The sequence below is a fragment of the Cetorhinus maximus genome, chromosome 21 (genome assembly GCF_964194155.1).
Source record: "Cetorhinus maximus chromosome 21, sCetMax3.hap1.1, whole genome shotgun sequence".
NCBI classification, from domain to species: domain Eukaryota; kingdom Metazoa; phylum Chordata; class Chondrichthyes; order Lamniformes; family Cetorhinidae; genus Cetorhinus; species Cetorhinus maximus.
The window spans coordinates 9176740-9201346 of NC_135899.1; the positions used below are offsets into that span (position 1 = coordinate 9176740).

Sequence of the window (24607 nt, forward strand, 5' to 3'; positions counted from 1 at the left end):
GAGGATAACTAGGGAAAGAGTAGGGCCCATTAGGGGCCAAAGTGGCACTCCGTGCGTGGAGCCGAAGGACTTAGGTAAGGTTTTAAATGATTACTTTTCATCTGTGTTCATTATGGAGAAGGACGATGTAGGTGTAGAAATCGGGGAGGGGGACTGTGTACTTGTACAAATTAACATTGAAAGAGAGGAGGTATTAACGATTTTAGTGGGCTTAAAAATGGATAAATTCCCAGGCCCAGATGAGATGTATCCCAGGCTGCTATGTGAGGCAAGGGAGAAGATTGCAAGGGCTCGAACACTAATTTTCAAACCCTCTCTGGCCGCAGGAGAGGTGCCAGAGGGCTGGAAGTCAGCGAATGTGATAACTTTATTCAACAAGGGTAGTGGGGATAAACCAGGTATCATGAATCTATTAATGTACATAAAATTTGGGAAGATATTTTTCTTTTAAAAAAGAGGTTTAGTTTGCGGGTATGTCTTAATTGCATTAAAGCCAGCTAGTCTGGGTGCTTTGATATGTACTAGTTTTGAGATGTAAGACAGATAGCATGCAGTTGCATGTTTTCAATAGAGCATTCAAGAAGTGGGGTGAAAATTAATGCCTTTCGTGCAGCTATGAAGCAATATGTTTATATTACTAATAAAATTGGTATTATGAAAGAGGTTTCATTGTTAAAAGGTGAAGTTTTGTGTGCGGGCAGAGGCAATGTAAGATCAAAAGGCAGCTGCAAGCCTCCAACTGGCTCCACGTGAAAAGAACCTCATTTTGAATTCGTGAGGTAAAAATGCTTTGCCTGGTGTTTGGTTAAGTCTATGAATTGCTATTGCCTTAATGGAGATTAGTTTGGGAATTTGTTAAAAAGATATGGTAGTAGTAATTTGTAGCCATGCGTACATATAGTTTAACCTGCGTAAATTAATAAAATGTTTCATATAGTTTAATGTAAAACCTCGAGAACTAATGGTCTGATTCCTGAGTTTAGAGTCGCTTCTCAAACATAACACTTAAAATTATTGGTTATGACCATTGTTTAAAGTTTCCTTCTGGAATTTTAAAAAATAACTCCACTTTACCAACAGCCAGTAAGTCTAACATCAGTGTTAGGGAAACTATTGGAAAAAATTCTGAGGAACAAGATTAAGCTCCACTTGGAGAGGCAGGGATTAATCAGGGATAGTCAGCTTGACTTTGTCAGGGTAATACCATGCCTAACAAATTTGATTGATTTTTTTAGAGGAGGTGACTAGTTGTGTAGATGAGGGCAGTTGATATAGTCTACATCGACTTCAGTAAGGCTTTTGACAAGATCCAGCATGGGAGAATTGTCAAGAAGGTAAATGCCCATGGGTTCCAGGGCAATTTGGCAAATTGGAACCAAAATTGGCTTAATGGCAGGAGGCAGAGGGTGATGGTCAAAGGTGTTTTTTTTTGTGATTGGAAGCTTGTGATGTACTGCAGGGATCGGTGGTGGGACCCGTGCTGTTTCTAGTGTACATTAACGATTTAGATGTGAATTTAGGAGGTATGATCAGCAAGTTTGCAGATGACATGAAAATTGGTGGTGTCATAAACAGTGAGGAGGAAAGCCTTAGATCACAGCGCGATATAGATGGGCTGGTAAGATGGGCAGAGCAGTGGTAAATGGAGTTTAATCCTGAGAATTGTGAGGTGATGCATTTTGGGAGGACTAACATGGCAAGGGAATACACAATGAATGGTAGGAACCTAGGAAGTACAGAGGGTCAGAGGGACCTTGGTGTACATGTCAATTGATCCCTGAAGGCAGCAGCACATGCAGATAAGGTGCTTAAGATGGCATATGGTATAGTTGCCTTTATTAGCCGAGGCATAGAATATAAGAGCAGGGAGGTTATGTTGGAGCTGTATAAAACGCTAGTCAGGACACAGGCGGAGCACTGTGTGCAGTTCTGGTCGCCACATTATAGGAAGGATATGATTGCACTGGAGAGGGTGCGGAGGAGATTCACCAGGATGTTGCCTGGGCTGGAGAGGTTCAGCTACGAAGAGGGACTGGATATGCTAGGGATGGCTTCCTTAGAGCAGAGAAGGCTGAGGGGGGACCTGATAGAGGTGTGCAAAATTATGATGGGCATAGATAAGGTAGATAAGAAACTCTTTCCCTTAACAGAGCAGTCAATTGTCAGGGGTCATAGAATTATGTTAAGGAGCAGGAGGTTTAGAGGGGATTTGAGGAAAAACATTTTCATACAGAGGGTTTTTGAAATCTGGAACACAATGCCTGAGAAGGTAGTGGAGGCTGGAATCCTCACAACATTTAAGCAGTAATTAGACGATCATTTGAAACGCCATAGCATACAGGGCTATGGGCCAAGCGCTGGAAAATGGGATTAGAATAGATCGATCCTTGATGGCCAGCATGGACTGAAGGGCCTGTTCTTGTGCTGTATACCTCTATGACTCTATCTGCAGGACAGGTCATCCAATTTTGCCACAAGTCCCTAGATGTTAGTGAGGAGGATTTTGCAGGTTCACAGGGCTGATTTTGTCATTGTCATTTCCGGTGCCCAGGTTGCTGCCATGAGGTCTGTCTGGTTTCATTCCTTTTTCTAGACTTTGCAATGGGACTGAGTGGATAACTAAGCCATTTCAGAAGGCATTAAGAGTCAACCATGTTGCTGTGGATATGCAGCCAGCAGACGACAGATTTCCTTCTGTAAAGGTATTAGTGAACCAGGTGGATCTTTTTGACAATCGACAATGATTTAATGGTCACTATTACTGAGGTTAGCTTTTTGATACCAGATTTATTGACTGAATTTAAATTCCACCAGCTGCCTTGCTGGGATTCGAACCTGTATCCCCACAGCAGTAGCCTGGACCTCTGGATTACTAGTTTGTTGACATTAACACTATGCCACCACCTCACCCACTCACCCCTCACCCTGAGTACGCACCTTACTCAAACAGCCCGTACTTTCTAAACTCAGACCATAGCGCCTAACATCAGATGTGATTCCACGATTGGGCAGCACTTACTGAACAAACCCAATTACACTACACTATTACATGAACAACCAATTCAAGAATAACAGTCAGGCTTGTAATGGGACTCACTTACGCTTGCCAGAAGCGACATAAAATCACACACAGGGCTCTGCCCTCTGTAAACAAAAAGAAAATGTCCAAACATTGCACCTTTTTGAACTGAACAAAAGTTCTTTTACGGTGAGCAAGAAGTCCCTGGGGGTATTTCCCATGACAATGCCTCAATCAATCTCAGTTGACTTGCCTGGTTTGAATTTCAAAAAAAGTTTGGACAGAACTGTTCCCTCGCACATTCACCATGGCAATGTCTCGACCGATGAGTGTCCACTTGCTTACCAATCAGTCCCTTTTTGCCATGAAGTATAAATTGTTGTTCCATTTGAAATTTAGTATTCTTGAAATTCTGTCCTGATGAGTTCAAGGCAAAAAGAATCGACAGCATGTCTCTTTTTGCAGCAATAATCCAATTCTACACTAACAAGCAACTATTCGTACACTCAGAGTTCTTCCTGCATTTTTTTAAAGAAGTCTGGCCTCGGGTCCCTCAGAGGGATCCCTTGAGTAGAGGCCTAAGTTCTGTAGTTGTTTGCAAGGACTGAAAACAGCAGACAATCCACTCCATCATCTCTCCAGACTTCCTCTGTTACCAAACATTCAAACCTCAGGTTGTCAGCTGACTCTGGAGTCGTGGCAGGCGTTAATTGTATTTCAGTGGCAATGCTTGGACCTGAGTCATAAGGTCATTACAGACTCCTGAACTCATAATGCAGGCAAGACTTTCCTGTGCACTACTGAGGGGGTGCTATATTACAAACAAACGAGAATGTGAACTTTTCCCTCCCCAGAAGATCTGTATTTGGATGAGCTGATAAATCGATGCCCGTTCTACGCCCTCCAGTGGACAGAAAAAAAAACTATAGTATTATTCGAATATGAGCAGGGGAATTATGCCCGGCACAAAAGCAAATACCACAGATGCTGCAGGTCTGAGATACAAACAGAAAATGCTGGAGGTATTATTTCATCATGTGTTAACAAAAACCTGTTTCTCGAGCTCTTTCCTTAGCAACTGTCTCTGGCTCCATCTACACCATGTGGATTCAAATTGAGATTCCTTCCTCTGTGTTTGGGATCTATCCAGCATTATGGATATCTCTCAGACATTCAGACTTTCTCGAACTGATGTTCTCCCCACATCATAAGATCATGTCATGTGTCTCAATGTCATGTGTCACCATGTGCACACTCTCAATGTTTCTATGAAGAAGCACTGACTCATTCTAACTCAAAGGTGTCCTACTCCACTGTTTCATTTTATCCTGCCTCATTCAGACGTTGACCATGTTTTTTTTAAATATTCCATTTAGGTGAGAAGGATCATAATGTTCTCCACCTTATGGATACACACCCTCCGGATTATTCCTTCACTTCCCTTCCCTCTGACATTACTTCCCCTTTGACTCTCACCACTTACCAGGGATTCACAATACAATCTGACCTTACTCTCTCTGACACTGAACGAGCTGTCAAAGGCCTCAGTGTCATCTCTGTACATTCTCAACTCTATTAATTTCGAACTCAGCAACACATTAAGCTCTTCTTCAATTGTCTCTGCTTCCTTGCTCACTTATTTTGTCTGGAGAGTTCCTGCCAGTCAGCGGACCAATCTACCCATCCAATGTTCTCCCTCCACTTGGACCCGGCTCTCTGGCCTCTTATCTTCTCCAGATCTTTTCATTGACAACTGCTGACGTGACATCACTTTCACTCAACGTATCTCCCTCTGAAATTGCAGCACTCCCTTCTGTCAAATCCGTTCATAACATGGTCATTAAACCTGTTGACAAGTGTGATGCAGATGTTGTCTGACATGCTGGCCTCTACCAACAGAAGTAAAATGACAACTTTATGGCACTTCTTCCTACCTCCTTGGGCCATGATTCCACTACCAAGCATCAAACCAATGTAGCTAGAATGTCACTGACCTCATCTCCTCAGGAGATCTTCCCTGCACATCTCCAAACTCATAGTGCCCCAAGACGGAATAGCCCACCTCTACCTTCAAAATCCAGAACAGGATTGCCCTGCTTAATCTATTGTTTCAGCCTGTTCCTGCCACACTGAACATATTTCTTCCTATTTTGAATCGATTCTTTCTCCCCCTTCCCTGTTTCCTATTACTTACATTGTGACTTTTCCATTTTCCTTAGATCGCTTCAGCAGTTTCCAGTTTCCTGAGCCCAACCAACTCTTTCTTTGACCATGAATGTCCAATCCGTCTACATGTCCGTTCCCCACCTGGATGGTTGTAGTAATATTTTTTACCCTTCTCTTCATCTCACACCAGTACACAGTTATTTGCTTGAATGTTTTTATGCATTGATAAGTTATTAAAACAATAACCTGATATAATCACAATGTCAACAGCAGAAAATGTACTTCATACATCCTCTTGTTCCTGGAACGGGGGCCTAAGCAATCCGCATCCGCAACTGCCCTCCTCCACTTGGCTGAAGCTATCACATTGAGCAAATATTGCTTCAACTCCAATGATTTCATGCTAATAAAAGGTGTTTCCATGTGTCCCAGATATGTCTGACTTTTTGTGGGGTATGTCCAACACTCCTTGCTCCAATCCTACACATTCACTCAATCCTTTTTTTTTGGTGTATTGACTAATTTATCAGCGCTGCTCCCTGAACCAGAAAATGTAATTGGCTTTGATGTGACTTTCCACCCATTTCTCACCATCACCTGGTCCATCTCCTCCCTTCCCTTCCTCGACTTTCCTGTCTCCATTTCTGGGGACATGCTGTCAACAATATTCATGATAAACCCACTGACTCCCACAACTAACTTGACTACAATTCCTCAGATCCCACTTCCTGTTAGTACTCTGCTCCATTTTCCCAGTTTCTCCATTACACCTGTTCAGGCAATGCAACTCTGCATAATAGCACTTCCAATAACAACTGAGAATTCCCTCCCACTGTGATTGTTAGGTCCCTCCACCTTGCCTGATCTATTTCCAGCGCGTCTGTTCTAAACCCTTTCTCTCTCTCTCCCAACAATGATTGAGTCGTCATCTTCCACCCCACCAGCCTACACATTCAACAGATCAACCTCCGTCATTTCAACCATCTCCAACATGACACCATCACCTGACCTCGTCTTTCAGCATTCCAAAGGGACTGTTCGCTCTGCAATACCCTGGTTTCCTTCTCTGTCACCAACAACACACCCTCCATTTCTTGAAGGACCTTTCTATTCAAGCACAGGAAATGCTTCACGTGCTCCTTTACCTCATTGATTCTCACGATCAAAAGCCGCAAATATTCCTTCCACTGAAGCAATGATTTGCTTGTACTTTTTTCAATTTAGTGTGCTGTGTTTCTTGCTCACGATGCAGCATCCTCTACATTCTACAAAGTAAAATGATTTGCGGAAGAATTCCATTCAGTCCGCAAGAATGACTCTGAGCTTCCTATTGCTTGTCATTTTATTTCTCCACCTTGCGCCCTCTGGCCGTTCTGCCCTTGGCTAGCTACAGTGTTCCAATGAAGTTTAACACTTGCTCGAGTAACATCACCTCATCTTTTGACTACACACTCTACTGCAACACTGAGTGAAACAATTTTAGATCATAACATCTGCCTCCATTTCATATCTTTGATTATCTATTTAATTTGCAGATTGCTGCTATCCCAACATCCACGTCCAATTTGAACACATCTTTTGCTTCTTTACCCATTACCACAAAACCTTTTGTCACTTCATCTCTCCAATCTTTGACCCCATCGCAAAACTCTTTGATCCCCCCTAGAACTTGCACTTACTTAAACTTATTACATTTTTAATTTTAATAAAAGTAGAAAGTGTGCAAAATGCTCTGTATATTCAGCAGCACTTATGGAGAGGGAAAGAGTTAACATTTTCAGAAGAAGAATCATATTCGACTGAAACATTAACTCACCATGATGTGCTGAGTATTTGCAGTATTTTCTGTTTTTATTTTGAGCATCTACAGTACTTTACTTTTATTTTACCATTCTATCTATTTTCATTCCCGATGAAGGGTCACCATGGACCTGAAACATTATTCTGTTCCTCTCCACAAATGTTGCCTGATTTGCTGAGTATTTCAAGTATTTTGTATTTTGTATTTCAGAATTCTCCCGATGCCATGGCTCATATTAATTCCTTGATCAGTACAGAAAAAAATAGATGTTCTGCTTCTTTATTTCATTGCTGTTTGTGAGAGCTTACTGTGCTCAAATTGGCTGATATACATTGCAACAGTGATGTTAGGAACTAAAGATAGATGTTAGTAAATTATGTGGCTATTTGTATGTGTTAGGAGTAAGCTATAGCTGTAAGTTTATTTTTTTTTCTTTGTGGGAAAAAAGGTGAAACCTCGGCCTAATTTCATTTAAGAGTGGAGCCAGCAGGGCCAGAGCTTTGTTTCTATACCTGCATTTTAATGAGGTTTTACGACCCTTGAATTGGATTAGGAAAGTTAAAACATAGTAGAAAATTTGTGCTGTTGCCTCGCAACAGAAGGCCCACAGAGAGACTGGGAGAAACAGAAAGCAGTTAAAGTTCAGTTGGTTTGTGAATACCACAAGGTGAAGACAGAAAGACCTCAGAACAAAAAAGAAATGTTGAAAAATCAGGGAGTGGGCCAAGAAGGCTTTCTCGTCAAAGAAAAAGAAGAGGGGTCTGAAAAAGGTCCTTTTCAGCTTAGTTAAAGTAAGGCGCATAAAAACGGCTCCAAATGAAAGAGACAGAGCTGCAGGAAGCAGACTTAAAGCTTGAAGCCAGAAGATCCGAGGAGACAGCCAAAGGGAGGTGACTCCTTACTAAGAGCCTGTGAAGCAGTGGTGTTCTGTTTGCATGGCGGAGTATCTGGGAGAATGTGTGGAAGGCAAAGCTTTAATGCACATTGTGATCAAAGGGAGAGGAACATTGAAAGGAGAGATTGAAACCCCGGGGTGTTGATCCTTGTTGAAGATGTGTCAGAGAAATTATCATTTGAAAGAAGATTCCAAGGTGAGTCTTCGAGTGTAGAGATTGCAAACCCTCATGTGATAGACAGAGTTTCAGTGAGACCTGTTAGCTCACAGTGTGACCAGTATCTGCTGGGAGTTGATGTGAGATCAATAGAATCTCCTTTGGGTGGCATCTGTCACTTAGCTTCAGAGTGTGGTGTGCCTGACCATTAGTCACCTATTGATTTACATGGATTGTAAACTTACTGTGAACATTAGAGTATCAGATGGATTTTGTAACTTGTACCAAAGTTAAAACTCTGTATATGTGTGAAAGCTATGACTGTGGCTCAAGGAGTAGTGCAATATAGTAACCTGTGCTTGTTTAATAAATGTTTTAATCTTATGTTAAAATTTTGTGAGCAGACTCTGTGACTCTGTTCAGAAGCCGCCCTCCACGTTTCTAAACAAACATTGTAAGTTCGGAGCTATCAAGCGAGGTTCCATCCAGGGATTGGGTGACTATATTTCAAAAGTATTTCGCGCGTTCTAAAGCGCTTCTGGATGACTCGGCATCATGAATGGTACTATATAACTAGTCTTCATTTTCCTTCCAGCATTTTTTAACCTTTATTCATGGGATGTGGGCATCGCTGGCTGGGCGAGCATTTATTGCCCATTCCTAATTGCCCTTGTTCAGTGGGCATTTAAAAGCCTACCACATTGCTGTGGATCTGGAGTCACGTGTAGGTCGGATTTCCTTCTCTAAATGGATTAGGTAACCAGATGGGTTTTTAGGCAGTGGTGTCATGGTCATTCATTTTATTCCAGATTTTTTTCTTTGAATGCAAATGTCATCTTGTGCCGTGGTGGGATTCGAACGCCAACGCCGGCGCAACACCCTGGGTCTCTGGAATACCAGCCCAGAGATAATATCACTATGCCTCTGCCTCCCCACTTAGCCCAGTCGAACTTGACCTAAATATCTCGGCACCTGTTATCGAAAATAACTCATTGACATTTCTGGCTCTTTCTGCTTTAAGGTGAGAGGCTGCAATCATTAACAGAATTCAGTTTATGTTTCTGGACCTGACGCCGTGTTTGTACTTGACAGCGAGTTCCCCTGAAGCAAGTGCAATGAAATATCGATCTGCCGATTTCCGCCTCCTCCCTCCCCCTTCTCTCCCTTCTCCCATTACCAACGCTCCATGAAACTTTACCCTCTCTGACAGCGTTCGGCCATTCTTTACCATACTCCACACCCGTGTATCTTTCATACCGCCTTGTGTCTTGTTTGTCCACGTGAATGCCGACCGGGCACAGACTAGTATATACTAATAATTCCCTTTGTATTGTAATGACCTTCGTCGGCAGATCCATGAACTGAAGGTGTGCAGCACCTGAGTCAGATCGAAACTGAAATCGGGTTGAATCAGCAAATGCCGAATGTGAACATGGATTCCAGAGAGTAGGGAGAGAATTTCACAGAGGATTTAAATTGTCCCATTTGTCTTGATTTCTTCACCCATCCGGTAATACTGGATTGTGGACACAACTTCTGCCGCTCCTGTATCACCCAGTGTTGGGAAAAGGAGATAAACTCCTGCCCGGAATGTAGAGAGCAGTTTCCAGAAATCAACCTCAGGGTAAATCGGGCCTTAGCGAATCTGGCTGAGAAAGCTCGGAAATTAAAGCTGAATCCGAAAGAGAAGGAAAGTAAACTTCACTGTGAGGAACACCAGGAAGAACTGAAGCTGTTTTGTGAAACTAACAAGAAATGGATCTGTCTGATTTGTGGAGATTCGCGGGAACACAGAGAGCACCGCTTCCTGCCGATCGATGAAGCTGTTGAAATCTACAAGGTAAAAGGGAAAATATTTTACAGGCTGATTATTTTGCGAGATTCTTACGGTTTCACTATTTTATTCTGGTATTTTCTCCCTAAATCTCTGGATCGACTGAAATTGTCCTTATTTTCTGTCACACGGAAGAAATCAGAGATTCTAGAAACGGAACTGAAACAGAAGCGGAAGATTTCGGAAGTTAGGGTAAGGTCCCTGTGCTGATTTTCCGGCATCTCGCTTAGTCTAGTTCCCTTTATCGCGGGGCATTAATTATGTTTCACATTTCATTTGTTAGAAACAATCGAGCAGTCTGCAGACCCGCATAACATCCGAGTTCACTAAAATGCACCAGGTTCTCACTGAGAAAGAGCAGCGTTTACTCAGAGATCTCAGGGAAGAGGAGGAGAGGATTCTGGAAACAATGGAGAAAAACTTTCGAGAGATTCAGAAGAATTTAAATGCTATTGAGGAGAAGCTCTCAAATTTGCATAAACAGTTGGAGCAAAAAGACGAGCTGATATTTCTGAAGGTGAGCGAACAGATTGAGGGTCGGTTCAGTCAGTGCAACTTCACACAGTCAGATAAAGTCTGCGGATAAGAGTGAAATAAATGTAGTAGATACTAAAAAAAAGTTATGGAACTGAACTGAATTCATGTCTATTCCGGTCGATTCTGCAGTTGTCGCCAAACTGTCCTATTCCCACACTGTCTGCAGAATCCCTGGAAAACCTGCAATCTCCCGGGAATGAGTTGTCGCGATTTTTATATTTAGTTTCCAACTATTTCCGTGTTGCCCCTGATTAATTTTCTGCTCGAACTTCCAGCTCCAGACGAGTGTGTGGTATAGTGATACTTGAGAGTCACTGTGTTTGTGACAGGGACTGACTTTGAGTTCCAGTGTGTGACACAAAGTTTAGATTTAAAAACATAATCCTATCAGCAATGCACAGGGTGACAAGTCGGCTTATCTTGCCTGTGCTGATTTAGTGGAAAAGTTATCAAATTCGTCATACCCTGCTCTTTCCCCCGATAGAGGTGAACGTTTCACTCGGTGGAGTAGGCTTGGCCTCTACTCATTGGAATTTAGAAGAATAAGAGGCGACCTAATTGAAACATAAAGGATTCTTAGGGGGCTTGACAGGGTAGATGCTGAGAGGTTGTTTCCCCTTTAAGACCAGAAGGCGTAAGGGGTCGCCCATTTAAGACAGAGATGAGGAGGAATTTCTTCCCTCAGAGGGAAGTGGACCTGTGGAATTTTTTACGGCAGAGGGTTGTGGAAGATGGGTCATTAAGTATATTCAGGGCTGAGATAGACAGATTTTTAATCAGTAAGGGAATCAAGGGTTATAGGAAAAGACAGGGAAGTGGGTTATCAGATTAGCCATGATCTCATTGCATGGCGGGGCAGGCTCGATGGACCGAATGGCCTACTTTTGCTCCTACGTCTTATGGTCTGATGGTCTAATGGGTGGGGACAATTTATATATATATATACACACACAAATCTCTGCTTTCACTCTGCAAATTCCAGATCATCAAACGTCATTGGTGATAGAACACTTTCCCTTTTTTTCAATCATCCTGACGATTTATGCATGTCGTCTCCATAGTCTCTCTATCCCCGCACTGCCTATAACACTCCACCACTTACTATATATTGCCTCTCCTTATTCGCCCATCAAAATGCATTTCTATGCACTTAACGTGTTAAATCTCATCTGCTGTGTCTGGTTACTTAACCAGCCCGTCTGTATCCTCCTGGGAAAAAAAGGTAGGGCAGTGGGGCTAGTTGACTTCCTGTTGCGAAGAGCGAGCACGGACACGGCAGGACGAATGGCCTCTTACCCTATGATTTTGTATTTCATCCTCACTTTGATTGTTTTACTTATTTCAGAAGGAAACCTGTTCGAAGAGAAGGTAGGAATTGCGCTTTTCTGAAACTCCGCACAGTTGGTAAAATGTTATGGTTGTTCGCAGAATTTTTTCCCGGTTACCATCACAGGATTGGACCCGATTTTCAATCGCACAAAAGCTATTCACTTACACAGTGTTAAAATTAGACGCCATTAAAGGGTTGTTAGTCAATGACAAATCTGCAATATAGCTCAGGCACAAGTTTTTTTTCAGTAACAACTTTAATTGCAGTGGTTTAACAGTATTAGATTTTATGGAATCATCGAAGGTTTACGGTACAGAAAGAGGCCACTTGGCTGATCGAGTCTGTGCCGGCCGAAAAACGAGCCACCCAGCCTAGTCCCACTTTCCCGCATTTCGTCCGGAGCCCTGCAGGTTACGTCACTTTGGGCCCAGACAGTTTTTAAATGAGTTACGGGTTTCCGCCTCTACTGCCCTTTCAGGCAGTGAGCTCCAGCCCCCCACAACCCCCTGGGTGAAAATGTATTTCCTCATCTCCCCTCTAATCTTTCTACCAATCATTTTAAATCTTTGGCCCCTGGTCACCGACATCTCTACTAAGATAAATAGGCCCTTCCGATCTACTCTATTCAGGCCCCTCACGATTTTCTTACATCTCAATCAAATCTCGCCTCAGCCTCCTCTGTTCCAAGGAGAACAAACCCAGCCTATGCAACCTTTCCTCAAGGATGCAATTTTCTAGTCCTGGCAACATCCTTGTAAATTTCCTCTGCACCCTCTCTAATGTAATTATATCCCTTCTGTAATGAGGTGACCAGAACTGCATACAGTACTTAAGTTGTGGTTTAATTAATGTTTTATACAGTTGTGGCTTAACTAATATTTTATATAGTTCAAGCATAACGTTCCTACTCTTATATTCTATGGTTGGCTCATAAGAAAGGATTCCATATGCCTTCTTAACTACCTGATTGACCTGCTGCTACTTTCAGCAATCTGTGGAGGTGTCAGCTGTGGCTCAGTCCATAGCACCCTCGCCTTTGAATCAGAAGGTTGTGGGTTCATGTCCCACTCCTAGAAACCAAGAACTGTGTTTGTACTCAAAAGAGTTGCAATCTGTGACTGTTGATAACTGGAATGAATTTTTTTTTTCAGCAATCTGTGGACATTCACTCCAAGGTCCCTCACTTCCTTTACACCTCTCATTATACTCCCATTTGTTGTGTAACTCTTGTTTGATCTCTCCAAGTGCCTCACCTCACACTTCTTTGGGTTGAATTTATTTACCACTTTCCTGCCCACCTAACCAGTCCATTGATATCTCCCTGCAGTCTACAGATATCCTCCTTGCTATTCCTGTGCAGCCAACTGTTATGTCGTCTGCAAACCTCTTGATCATTCCCTCTTCATTTATGTCCAAATCATTAATATGCACCACAAAAAGCAGGGGACTTAGCACTGACCCCTGCGGAACCCCACTGGATCAATCTTCCTCCCACAGAAACACCCATCGACAATTACCCTTTGTTTCCTGTCACTGATCCACTTTTGTATCCAGCTTGCTCAATTTCCCTGGATCCCATGGGCTTTTATTTTTTTAAGCAGTCTGCCATTTGTGACCTTGTCAAACACCCATGCTAAAACCCAAGTAGACCACATCAGCTGCACTATCCTCATTAATTCTCCTTGTTACTGCGCCAAATTAGTCAGAAAAGAACTTCCCTTAAAATGCAACCCGTCTGTCCTTGATTATCCCTGCCTTTCTAAGTGACAGTTTATCTTGTCCATCAGAATTGATTCCAATAATTTTCGCACGACTGAGATCAGAAGGACTGGACTGTAATTACTTGGCCTATCCCCTGGACATTTTTGAACAAAAGTACAAGGTTAGCAGACATCCAGGCCGCTGCCGCCACACCTGTATACAGAGAGAATTAAAAATTATAGTCTCTGCTATTTCCTCCCTGGCTTCTTTTAACAGCCTGGGGTACATTTCATCCGGCCCTGGTGATTCACCCACTTTCAAAAACGCTAATCCCTTTAATACTTCCTCTCTCCCAATGTTTATCACATCCAATACTTCACAGTCCTCCTCCTTAACTACAATGTCTGCATTGCCCCCGCCTTTTGTGAAGGCAGATGCAAAGTATTCATTGAGAACCATACCCACATCCACACATGGGTTACCCTCTTGGTCTTTTAGGGTCCTAATGTTTCATTTGCTATCCTATTACCCTTAATGTATTAATAAGACATCTTTGGACTCTCCTTGATTTTTGTCACCAATATTCTTTTATGTCCTCTCTTTGCTTTCCTAATTTCCTTCTTGATTTCACCCTTCCACTCTCTATATTCCTCTAGGTTATCTGTCACATTGAGTGCTTGTGTCTGACAAAACCTTGCCTTTCCTCTCTTATCTCACCTTGTAAGCACCTTGACACCCAGAGGAGTCGAGACTTGACTGTTCCGCCCTTTTCCTTTGTGGGAGCAGAACCCCTTGAATCTACACTCTGAATGCCTTCCATTGCTCTGACACTTGTCATGAACACTTTAATCACAGAAATTTGTTCATCTCTATCGCCTTAGGCCATTCTGGACGAATTTGTGTTTTGAAAGACACTACCCCTTAAAGTGCAGGGCAATCAAGGATAGAAACAAAGGAGAGACAGTTAAGCAGCAAAAGTGGAGGGCAGAGAAAACAAAAGCAACAAACAAATGGGATCAAAGTGCAAAATAAAACCAAGATGAATAACAAGGTTAAAAGGACACGCCGAAAGGCATTGTATCTTAATGCACGGACCATTGACAATAAGGAAGATGAATTCACAGCGCAAATAGTTATAAACGGTTATGACACCTTTGTAATTATGGAGACATGGCCGCAGGGTGACCAAGGATGAGAACTGAACATTCAGAGGTATTCAATATTTAGAAACGACAGACAAATAGGGAAAGGAGGTGGGGTAGCATTTTTAGTAAAGGAGGAAATCAGTGCATTAGTGAGGAAGGATATTGGCTCAGAAAATCATGATGTGGAATCTGCTTGGGTGGAGATAGGAAACACCAGGGTACAGAAAAAGTTGGTGGGGGTGTCTATAGACCCCAACAGTAATGAAGATGTAAGGGAAGGCACTGAGCAGGAATTTAGAGACGCATGCAATAAGGGTAAAACTGTAATCTCGGGTGACTTTAATCTATTTATAGATTGGACAAACCAAACTAACAATCATACCATGGAGGAAGATTTTGTGGAGTGTAGACGTGATGGTTTTTTAGATCAATACGTTGTTGAACCAACTAGAGAGCAGGCTATACTACATTGGGCATTGTGCAATGAGAAAGGATTAATTAACAATTTTGTTGACAGGGTCCCTTGGGGAAGAGCGACCATAAAATGATAGAATTTTTTATTAGGATGGAGAGTGAAGAAGTTGAATCCGAAACTAGGATCCTGAAACCTAATAAAGAGAATTATGAGAGTATGAGGTGCAAGCTGGCAATGATGGACTGGGGAACCCTACTGAAAGAGTTGACAGTGGATAGGCAATTGCTAACATTTAAGGAACATATACATGAATTGCAACAATTATTCATTAATTCCTGTGTGGCACAAAAGATATAATAAGAAAGGTGGCTCAACCATGGCTTCAAAAATAAATTAGTGATAGTATTAGACCCAAAGAGGAGACATATAAAATTGCCAGAAAAAGCAGCAAGCCTGAGGACTGGGAGCAGTTTAGAATTCAGAAAAAGTGGATAAAATTATTGATCAAGAAGGGGAAAATGGAATATGACAGCAAACCTGCAAGGAACATAAAAGCTGACTGTAAAAGCTTCTACAAATATGTGAAGAGAAAAAGATTAGCAAAGACAAATGTAGGCCCCTTACAGTCAGAAATAGGGGAAATTATAATGGGGAACAAAGAAATGGCAGAAGAATTGAACACATATTTTGGTCTATCTTCACAAAAGAGGACACAAATAATTCCCCAGAAGTGGTTCAATGAGAGGGAAGAGCTGAAGAAAATCAGTATTAGTAAAAAAAAAATGGTGTTAGCGAAATTAATGGAGTGAAAAGCTGGAAAATGCCCAGGACCTGAAAATATACACCCTGGAGTACTAAAGGAAGTGGCCCTGGAAATATTGGATGCATTGGTGGCCATCTTACAAGCTTCTACAGCCTCTGGAGCAGTTCCTACAGGTTGGAGGATGGTAACTGTAACCCTACCATTTAAAAAAGAGGGGGAGAAAAAATAATGAATTACAGACCATTTAGCCTAACCTCAGTAGTGGGGAAAATGCTACAGTGTTTTATAAAAGACGTGGTGACAGAACACTTGGAAAGCATTACTGGAATTAGACAAAGTCAGCATGGGTTTATGAGAGGGAAATCATGCTTCACTAATCTACAGGTGGTTTTGAGGATGTAAATAGTAGAATAGATAAAAGAGAACCAATGGATGTGGCGTATTTGGATTTCAAGAAGGCTTTTGATAAAGTCCCACATAAGAGGCTAGCAGACAAAATTAAAGTTTATGGGATTAGGGCTAATATACTGGCATGGATTAAGCACTGGTTGACAGACCACATCATAGAGTGCGAATAAATTGGTATCAATGCATGTGCCCCAACTATTCATGATATATACATAAGGTGGATGAGGTAACCAAATGCAATACTTCCAAGTTTGCTGACAACATCAAACTGGGCTTGCTTGTGCGTTGTGAGGAGGATGCAAGGAGGCTTCAGGGTGATTTAGAGAAGTTGTGTGTGTGGACAAACACATGGCAGATGCAGTATAACGTGGGTAAATGTGAAGTTTTACACTTCAGCATGAAAAACAGAAAGGCAGAGTATTATTTAAATGGTGATATATTGGAAAATGTAGATATAAAAATGGATATGGGTGCCCTTGTATACCAGTCAATGTAAGTAAATAGTCAGCTGCAGCAAGCAATTAGGAAGGCAAAGGGTATGTTGGCATCCGTTGCAGGAGGATTTGAGTTCAGAAGTAGGGATGTCTTACTGCAGTTATACAGGACCTTGGTGGGACCACACCTGGAGTATTGCCTGCAGTTTATGTCTCTCTACCTCAGAAGGGATACACTTACCATAGAGGGATTGCAGAAAAGGTTCCCTAGGCTGATGCCGGGGATGGCAGGATTGTCGTATGAAGAGGGATTTTTTTCGACTGGGCCTGTATTCACTAGAGTTTAGAAAAATGAGAGGGGATCTCGTTGAAATGTATAAAATTCTAACAAGTCTAGACAGACTGGATGCAGGGAGGACATTTCGCATGGTTGGTGGGGGGCAGGGGGCGGGGGGGGGGGGTCTAAAACCAGGGGCCACAGTCTCAGGATATTGGGCAGGTCATTTAGGACTGAGATGAGGAAAGATTTCTTCACTCAGAGGGTGGTCAACCTGTGGAATTGTCTACCACAGAAGGTTGTGGAGGCAGGGTCACTGAGTATATTCAAGAAAGGTATCGATCAATTTTTGTATATTAGGGGCATCAATTAGTATGGAGAGAAAGCAGGAATATGGCTTTGAGCTAGAGGATCAGTCAGGATCATGTTGAATGGTGGAGCAGGCTCGAACTTTGAATGGCCTACTCCTGCTCCCAGTTTCTATGTTTCGATTACTCTGATTGCTATTCTTGGCAAACAGCAGGCTTTTACAAGAAAGGTTAATTAAGCAGTTGAAAAAAAAAACTGTCAAACTTTTGACCTGGCTGAACTGTACACAAAAAGGGTCACATGGGTTTTATGGCTCTGAAAAATAAAACATGACTGGAAAACTGTTTCTTAAAAGTAGTTTTTAGTTTTGCTTTGCAAAGAGAAGAGCCAACTGCTTGAGAAGGAAGACAGCACCCTTTTTCAGTCCGGAAGGGACCATAGCAGGAAGTGAATATAAGCTGCTCCTCAGATGCTCTACATGCTGGAATAGAGCATCCTTAATTATTCCATGAGTCCATTTGCAAAGCAGTGCCATCGTCATTGATTGATTCATGCATCAGTGCTGAGAAATCAACCGTATAACCCAAGCACGATTTCAAGAGTTCCACTCTTTATCCTTTGCCTTTGAACATTGAATTTTATCTTTTGGCCGAATTCCTTCATTCCTATAGCATTTTCATTCGTATGTGTGTGTGCTTGTGTGCGTGTATGTGTTTGTGTGTGTGTGTGAGAGAGAGAGAGAGAGAGAGAGAGAGACTTAGGGTATCTCGAAAGAGATTTTAGTACAATTTAATATTCCATACCGTATGTTGATAAACTTTGCCCTTCTATTCCACAAGAATGGTTTCAACAGAAACCAATAAGTTTGTTGTTTATTGAAAGAAGCCTGGGATATCTTTTAAGTTGAGTACCAGTTGTTAGGGTAAACAATTGGCCACGTCGGTGAGCAAATTGATCTTTGAAACTATTGGTATGACCTGGGGAGTAGTGGGGCTAGAGCAACTGCGCAATACTCCCATCCCAGTCATAACACACTGGTTTATCGTTAAGTGCTGTTTCCAGTCCACTTTTGCTGAATTACACCTCAGCATACTGAAATTGGCCTTGCCCCAATTTAGAATTTGAGCTCTCATTCCATTTTTGTCCTTTTCTGTAATTTTGTTAAAACTAGCTGAATTATGATCAGCATCACAAAAATTCTCTCTCACTGTCACTCCTTCCACCCCAGCTTTATTTCCTAAAACTAACGCCAAAACCACACCCTTGTTGGACTGGCTACATACCTGCCACAAAGGTTTTCCTTAATGTACCCTTAGAATTCTGTTCCCTCCATTCCTTTCACATTAAAACGATCACAGTTATATTGGGGTAGTTAAAATTCCCTACTATTACTGCCTTTTTCTTTTCACTTCATAGAGATTTGCCTACATAATTGCTTTTCTACCTCCCTCTGACTGTTTGAGGGTCTACATTCCGAGTAGCGTGACTGCCCCTTTCTTTGTTCCTAAGCTCAATCATATGGCCTCAATAGATGATCATTCAACGTATCATCCCTCCTCATACCCAAATTGCTTCTCTAGCCAAAATTGCCGCACCCCTTCCCTTTTCATCATCCTCTCTATCTCGTCTGAAAGCCCTGTTATCAGGAATGTTGAGCTGCCATCCCTGGCCCTCTGTAAACCATGTTTTTGGAATAGCGATGATATAATGCTGCCATGTTTCTATTTGTGTCCTCCGCTTGTCTGCTTTATTTGCTATACTCCTTGCATTGAAGTATATACCCCTGGCCACAGCCACACTCTTTTGTTCCTTTAGAATCTTTTGTTGCCTCTGCCTCCCAGGCTCACTCATTGGATTTCTACCTTCCACTACCATTTCACATTTATATTACTCTTCGACAATATTGCATTAAATGTCAAGGTTGCATATAAAAAGTACAACCTAGTCCCCAGGCCTGGAGAGATTACTTGCAAGCTATAGGCTGCGTGTCTGGCTGAGGGTTTCTGACTTACCCTGAGAGAGCCACACATAAGAACATAAAAAAGGAGTAATAGCCAGATCATTCGGCCCCTCGATCCCATTCAATCATTCAATACAATTCTGTTTGATCTTCTGTCTCAACTGTAATTTTCCGTGCAATTCCCATATCGCTTGATTCCCTGAGTGAACAAAGATCAGTCTCACTCACCCTTAAATATTATCAGTGATAAAGTATCAATGGCCCTCTGGGCTAGGGTATTCCAAAGATTCACAGACCTTTGAGTGAAGACATTTCTCCTCATCCACAAACCCCAAGTTTCAATGGAGTCGGTCACCTATGTACCTGCAGCTCCTGACTAACCTGTGAAAGCCATACCTTAAAGTGGTAACGGGTACTCTTTTTGTACGATCATACAAGCTTGCTCTGTAACAACAGCAGCAATAACTTGTATTTATGTAGCACCTTCAAAATATTAGAAACTTCCAAGGCTCGTCACAGAAGTGATATAAAGCAAAGAAATCATTGAAACGAAGCCACATAAAACAATTGAGGGATGTAGATTTTAGAGAGCATCTTAAAGGATGCAAGAGAGGTCGAGAGGTGTTGGGGGAGGAAATTCCAAAGGTTCGGGCCCCAGCAGCTGAAAGCTTGGCCAACAATGGAGGAGAGACTAAAATCAGAGACACGTTCAAGCCTTGCGCCTTTTTTGAAATTGCTGGCAGCTTGGGGAGGCTATAGTTCCTCCTTGCTTTCTCCATGGCAACACCTCAGCCAAACAGAGTCGATTTGCCAACCAATCAGCAACCTTCCCTCCCTATGTATAAATTGTTGTGATCGTTTGAAATTTGTCATTCTTCCATTTGTCCGGATGAGTGCAAGGCAAAAAGCTTCAGCAACATGTCTCTAATTCAGCAACATTCAACATCTGAGATGTTGGAGTGGCCAGAAGTAGAGAAGGGCAGGTGTTATGGAGATTTGTGGGGTCACGTATTGCATAAACTGGAAAATAAGCTGCAGCCGAATTTTTAATGTCACCCGGCTTCTAATACTTTCAGACTTTGTTTTTGTTCTTAATGAGTTTTAAATATAAAACATCAAGTGTGTGGGCTAAATGTTATCTTCCCCTGTAATTTGCGGTATCCCGATAACTAACCTGTCATAAGAGCATGATTTTATTTTTCTTGACAAAGTTGTTTCCATCTCTACATTTGCATTTCTAATTTATGTTTTGCTCTGTTATAGAAACAATATTAACGTTTCACTCTGTACTACATTGGCCCTATCATGATAAATGCCGAAAGGTAGGGGTGTTAGGATGGCTTGATCAGTTAAATAACTTCTTAAATATTCCAAAAAAGGTGAATTTATAACATTAACTGTTGAATATTTACAGGATTAGTGCTAAGAGTCACACACTCTCAGTAACAGGCGCCGCCCTGTCTATCGGAAAGTTCAATGGACCTTTACAGTACACAGCGTGGAGAGAAATGATAGATGCCATTAACACCGGTAAAACTCCTATATAAATTTCCTGATATTCAATGCAGCTGTGAAGGGATTAAAGGAGATCCAAGGCCCCAGACTAAATACTCATTTCCAGTTGTGAATTCTCCAGAGGACCTGTTTTCAAATTTTGTTTTCCTCTTCATACCCCTGGGAAGTGGCTGAAGCCATCAGTACAGTGTGTCAAAGAATGAAGTGGATCAGCATACCCAAAGGAATAGTTCAAGAATTTCAGTATGTTGTAGCTAATCCGTAGAAGAGACTGGTCTTGCTCCTTTTGGAGTTTTGGTGAATATTTTATGTATGTGATATCATTAGAGAGACTGTGTTAAAAGGCAACTAATTTGATGGATCAAAATAGACACCTTAATCAAAATTGTCTGAAGAGGAGTCAGTGGCATGCAGGTGATGTAGTGGGAATGACACTGGACTAGTAATCCAGACACCTAGGCTAATGATCTCGTGCACGGTTCAAATCACACCACAGCAGCTGGTGGAATTTAAATTCAATTAATAAAAAAATCATATATGAAATTTAGCCTCCGTAAAGGTGACCATGAAACTATCAGAACATTTTGTAAAAGCCCATCTGGTTCACTACTCTGGATATCTGGCCTACCCCTGACCTCAGCAATGTGGTTGACTCTTACCTGCCCTCTGAAATGGCCTGGTTCAAGGGCAATTAGGGATGGGCGACATTGTTGCTGGCCTTGAGATCGACGCACACATTCCAACAAATAATAATAAAATAACAAACTTTGACTCTGCACTGCATAAGGGAGGGAGTGTGAGGATCTTATTGGAGTGTTCGAGATTCTAAACGGAACAGAGAAGATGAACATTCATAGGTTTACCACAGTTGCCAAGTCCAATGCAAAGTAGGGATGTTGTCAAACTTAGAAGTGGGAGCCTGGGGGTGGTGAGGGATGTGGTGGGGGTGGTGGTGCAGGGCTGTGAAAAGCAGTTTAGATTGAGAGAAGTTGATTTTTTAGTGACAACTGCTTGACCTAAGAATTTAGTCAGAGATCCAATCCTTTCTGAGGAATTTCAGTACAATATTGCTGGTCAGTTATCTGTGGGTTTCTGGCATGCGAATTTGATCGGTCGTTCATGAGGAAGGTGGTGGGAGACAGGAGCTCCACAGACTCCTTGGTTGAGGAGTTAGGAGGCGCATCAATTTACAGGAGTGGTGGTGGGGAGAGGATGTTGGGGTGGGTGGCGGGGGGGCGGGGGTGGTGGCGTCGGGGGGGGGAAGCTTATCCCAGTATCTTGGCCAATGTTTATCACTCAGTCAACATCACATGTTTGTGCATGTTTCAGAGTGTTGGAGAGGAAGGTCAGGGTGTGAGAGCAATGAGGAGAGAGAGCAGAATGGGAGGAGAGAAAAAGCAGGTGCAGAGCAAGAGAGTGGGAGTCAGAAGGGAGAGAGAGAAAGAGCCGGAGGGGGTGGAGTGAGAGCAGGAGGGTGAGGGGATAGAAAGAGCGTAGGAAGTGATGGGGAGAGGAAAGGGGAGGAGGGGGCAGAAAGAGAGCAGTAGGGGAGGGAAGAGAAAGAGACCAGAAGGGGGAAGGGAGAGAAGACAGCAGGGATGTAAGAAGATAGTAAGAGCAGGAGGGGTGGAGAGTGGGTAAGCAGGAGCATGTGGGCATGTGAGAGAGCAGAATGGAGAGGTGGGGGGAGAAGAATGGAAAAGGGAGAGAGGTGATGTGGGCATTTGCAAGCTGGAAGGGCGGGCAGAGGAGGGAATAGCGGGTAGGGAAAGAGAGGAAGTGCAGAGCAAGGGTGTGGAAGGGGAGACGAGGGAGGTGATAGAGGGAGAATAGGGGGCTGGGTGGCCATGAGGGTGAGCGTGGAGGGGCAAGAATGAGTGAAGGAGAAAGGGTCAGATGGAGAGTGGCTGGGGAGAGAAGAATGTAAGTGACTGGAGAGGAAAGAGAGCAGGGCAGGGAAAGAACGGGGGTATGTAGATAAAGCAGAAGGGGAGATGAAATAAAGAGCTGGAGCATAATGTGGAGAGTGGGAGGGTAAGACACTGCAGAAGGGGTGGAAAGAGTAGAGGGAGAGGCAGAAAGCGTGAGCACCAGGAGTGGAGAGCGCATGAGGAGTACAGAAGAGTGAGTAGGAGATGGAGGGGTAGGAGAGATTGCTAGAGGTAGAAGAGAGAGTGAGAGTTGGGTGGGGAGGGGTGAGAGAGTAGCAAGGGAAGGGGAAAGGGAGTGCAGTCATTGGAGCACGGGAAAGGAGGGTGAGTGAAGAAGCTGGAGGGGGAGGGTTTGCTGGACCACTGCGTGGGAGGGGAAGGTGAGAGAGAAAATGGGAAGGGCAGGGAGAGCATTTGGCAACGGGAGCCTTGGGAGACCAAGGGGGTAGGGGAGAGAGCATGAATGCACGGGGAGAGACATTGTGGAAGGGAGAACAGGAAGAAGAACCATCCACACTCTGTACCCTTCCATCCCACTCTCCTCCCCCCTCATCCCACTTTCCCCTCCCTCCCATGCTCTCTTGCACACGCATCCTCTCTCTGTCTCTCTCACTGCACCCGCGCTCTCACACCCTCCCGTTTTCTCACTCTCCCCCTTCATTCCATTCTTCCTTCCTCCGCCCACTCCCTCCCATTCCCGCGCTCCCACCTTCCTGCACTCTGTCCTCTTTCATTCTCCTCCCTCTTCCCTGATTGTTCTCTCCTCCAGTTTTATTTTACATTCTTGCTCTCTCTGTTAACTGTTCCTCTCCATCTCCTGATCCCGCTCTGCCACACCAAGCCCACCAAATGCACCCTCTGTCACACTCTCTCTGCATTCCTGCTTGCTGTCGTCTCTTCACTTCCCTCTCTATTTACCTTTCCATCTTTCACCTCCTCCCCTATCCATCACCCTCCTCCCTCTTTTCCTGATGTTTCTCCCTCGTTATGATCTACCTAACCTGCCTCTCCATTACAATTGATCCCCTCTCTCCAAATCACTGACTGTGTTATTTTAACTTTTCCCCAGCTCCAGCCTCTCTAACTCTGGATCTGAGCACAGCGAATCCCTGGCTCATCCTGTCTGAGGACAGGACCAGTGTGAGACTCGGAGACAAACGGCAGCCGCTCCCTGACACCTCGGAGAGATTTGACCCCTGGGCCTGTGTCCTGGGATCAAAGAGATTCACATCAGGGAGACATTACTGGGAGATGGAGTGGGGGAGAAGACTGAATGGATTGTGGGAGTGATCCGACAGTCTGTGAACAGGAAAGGAGGAATCGAACCAAAACCAGAGACCGGATTCTGGATTGTGGAGCTGAATCCTGGAAGTGGTTATTTTGCCGCCACCTCCCCCTCATGGACCCGGCTCACCCCGAGTTTGAAACCCCAGGAGATCGGGGTTTTCCTGGACTATGAGGGTGGACAGGTGTCATTTTACAATACGGACAACATGTCCCATCTTCACACTTTCACCCACACTTTCACTGAAAGAATCTTCCCATTTTTCTTTCCGGGATCAAATGATGACGGGGTAAACTCGGCACCGCTGAGAAATCTGCGGGATTAAAGGTCACGAACAGATCCATCCCATAATTTCACACCGTCTCCCTGCCTCCTGCCAGCTGTAAACTGATGGGTGTCGGTCTCTGTCACACGTGGAGAGAGAAGCCAGGTTAACATTGTGGATATAAACCCTGTATGGGAACTGGGAACTGCAAGATCAGCGAGAACCTCTGTAGGGCTGGGGGAAAGAAGGAGGGGGAGAGAAGAAACAAATAGAAGCTCAATTGCAGAGAGGAACTTACTGGGTAGAATGAGCTGTGAACTGCAGGAACCCGGTGATCTTCCTGCCTGTAATGTTGCTCCACAGGCGGAAGGTGGTGGGACATCAGCGTGTTTGAGATGAATCAGATCAGTGATTTGCAAACTGGGGTCCGGGGTGTTTTTCCAGGGGGTCCAGGAAATAA

The 24607-nt window shown here is 43.3% G+C and overlaps 1 pseudogene; it reads left to right on the forward strand.

Annotated features, from left to right (window-relative positions):
* The first annotated feature begins 1256 nt into the window (after positions 1-1256).
* Positions 1257-24207, forward strand: LOC144695509 (zinc-binding protein A33-like; annotated as a pseudogene).
* The last annotated feature ends 400 nt before the right edge of the window (positions 24208-24607 follow it).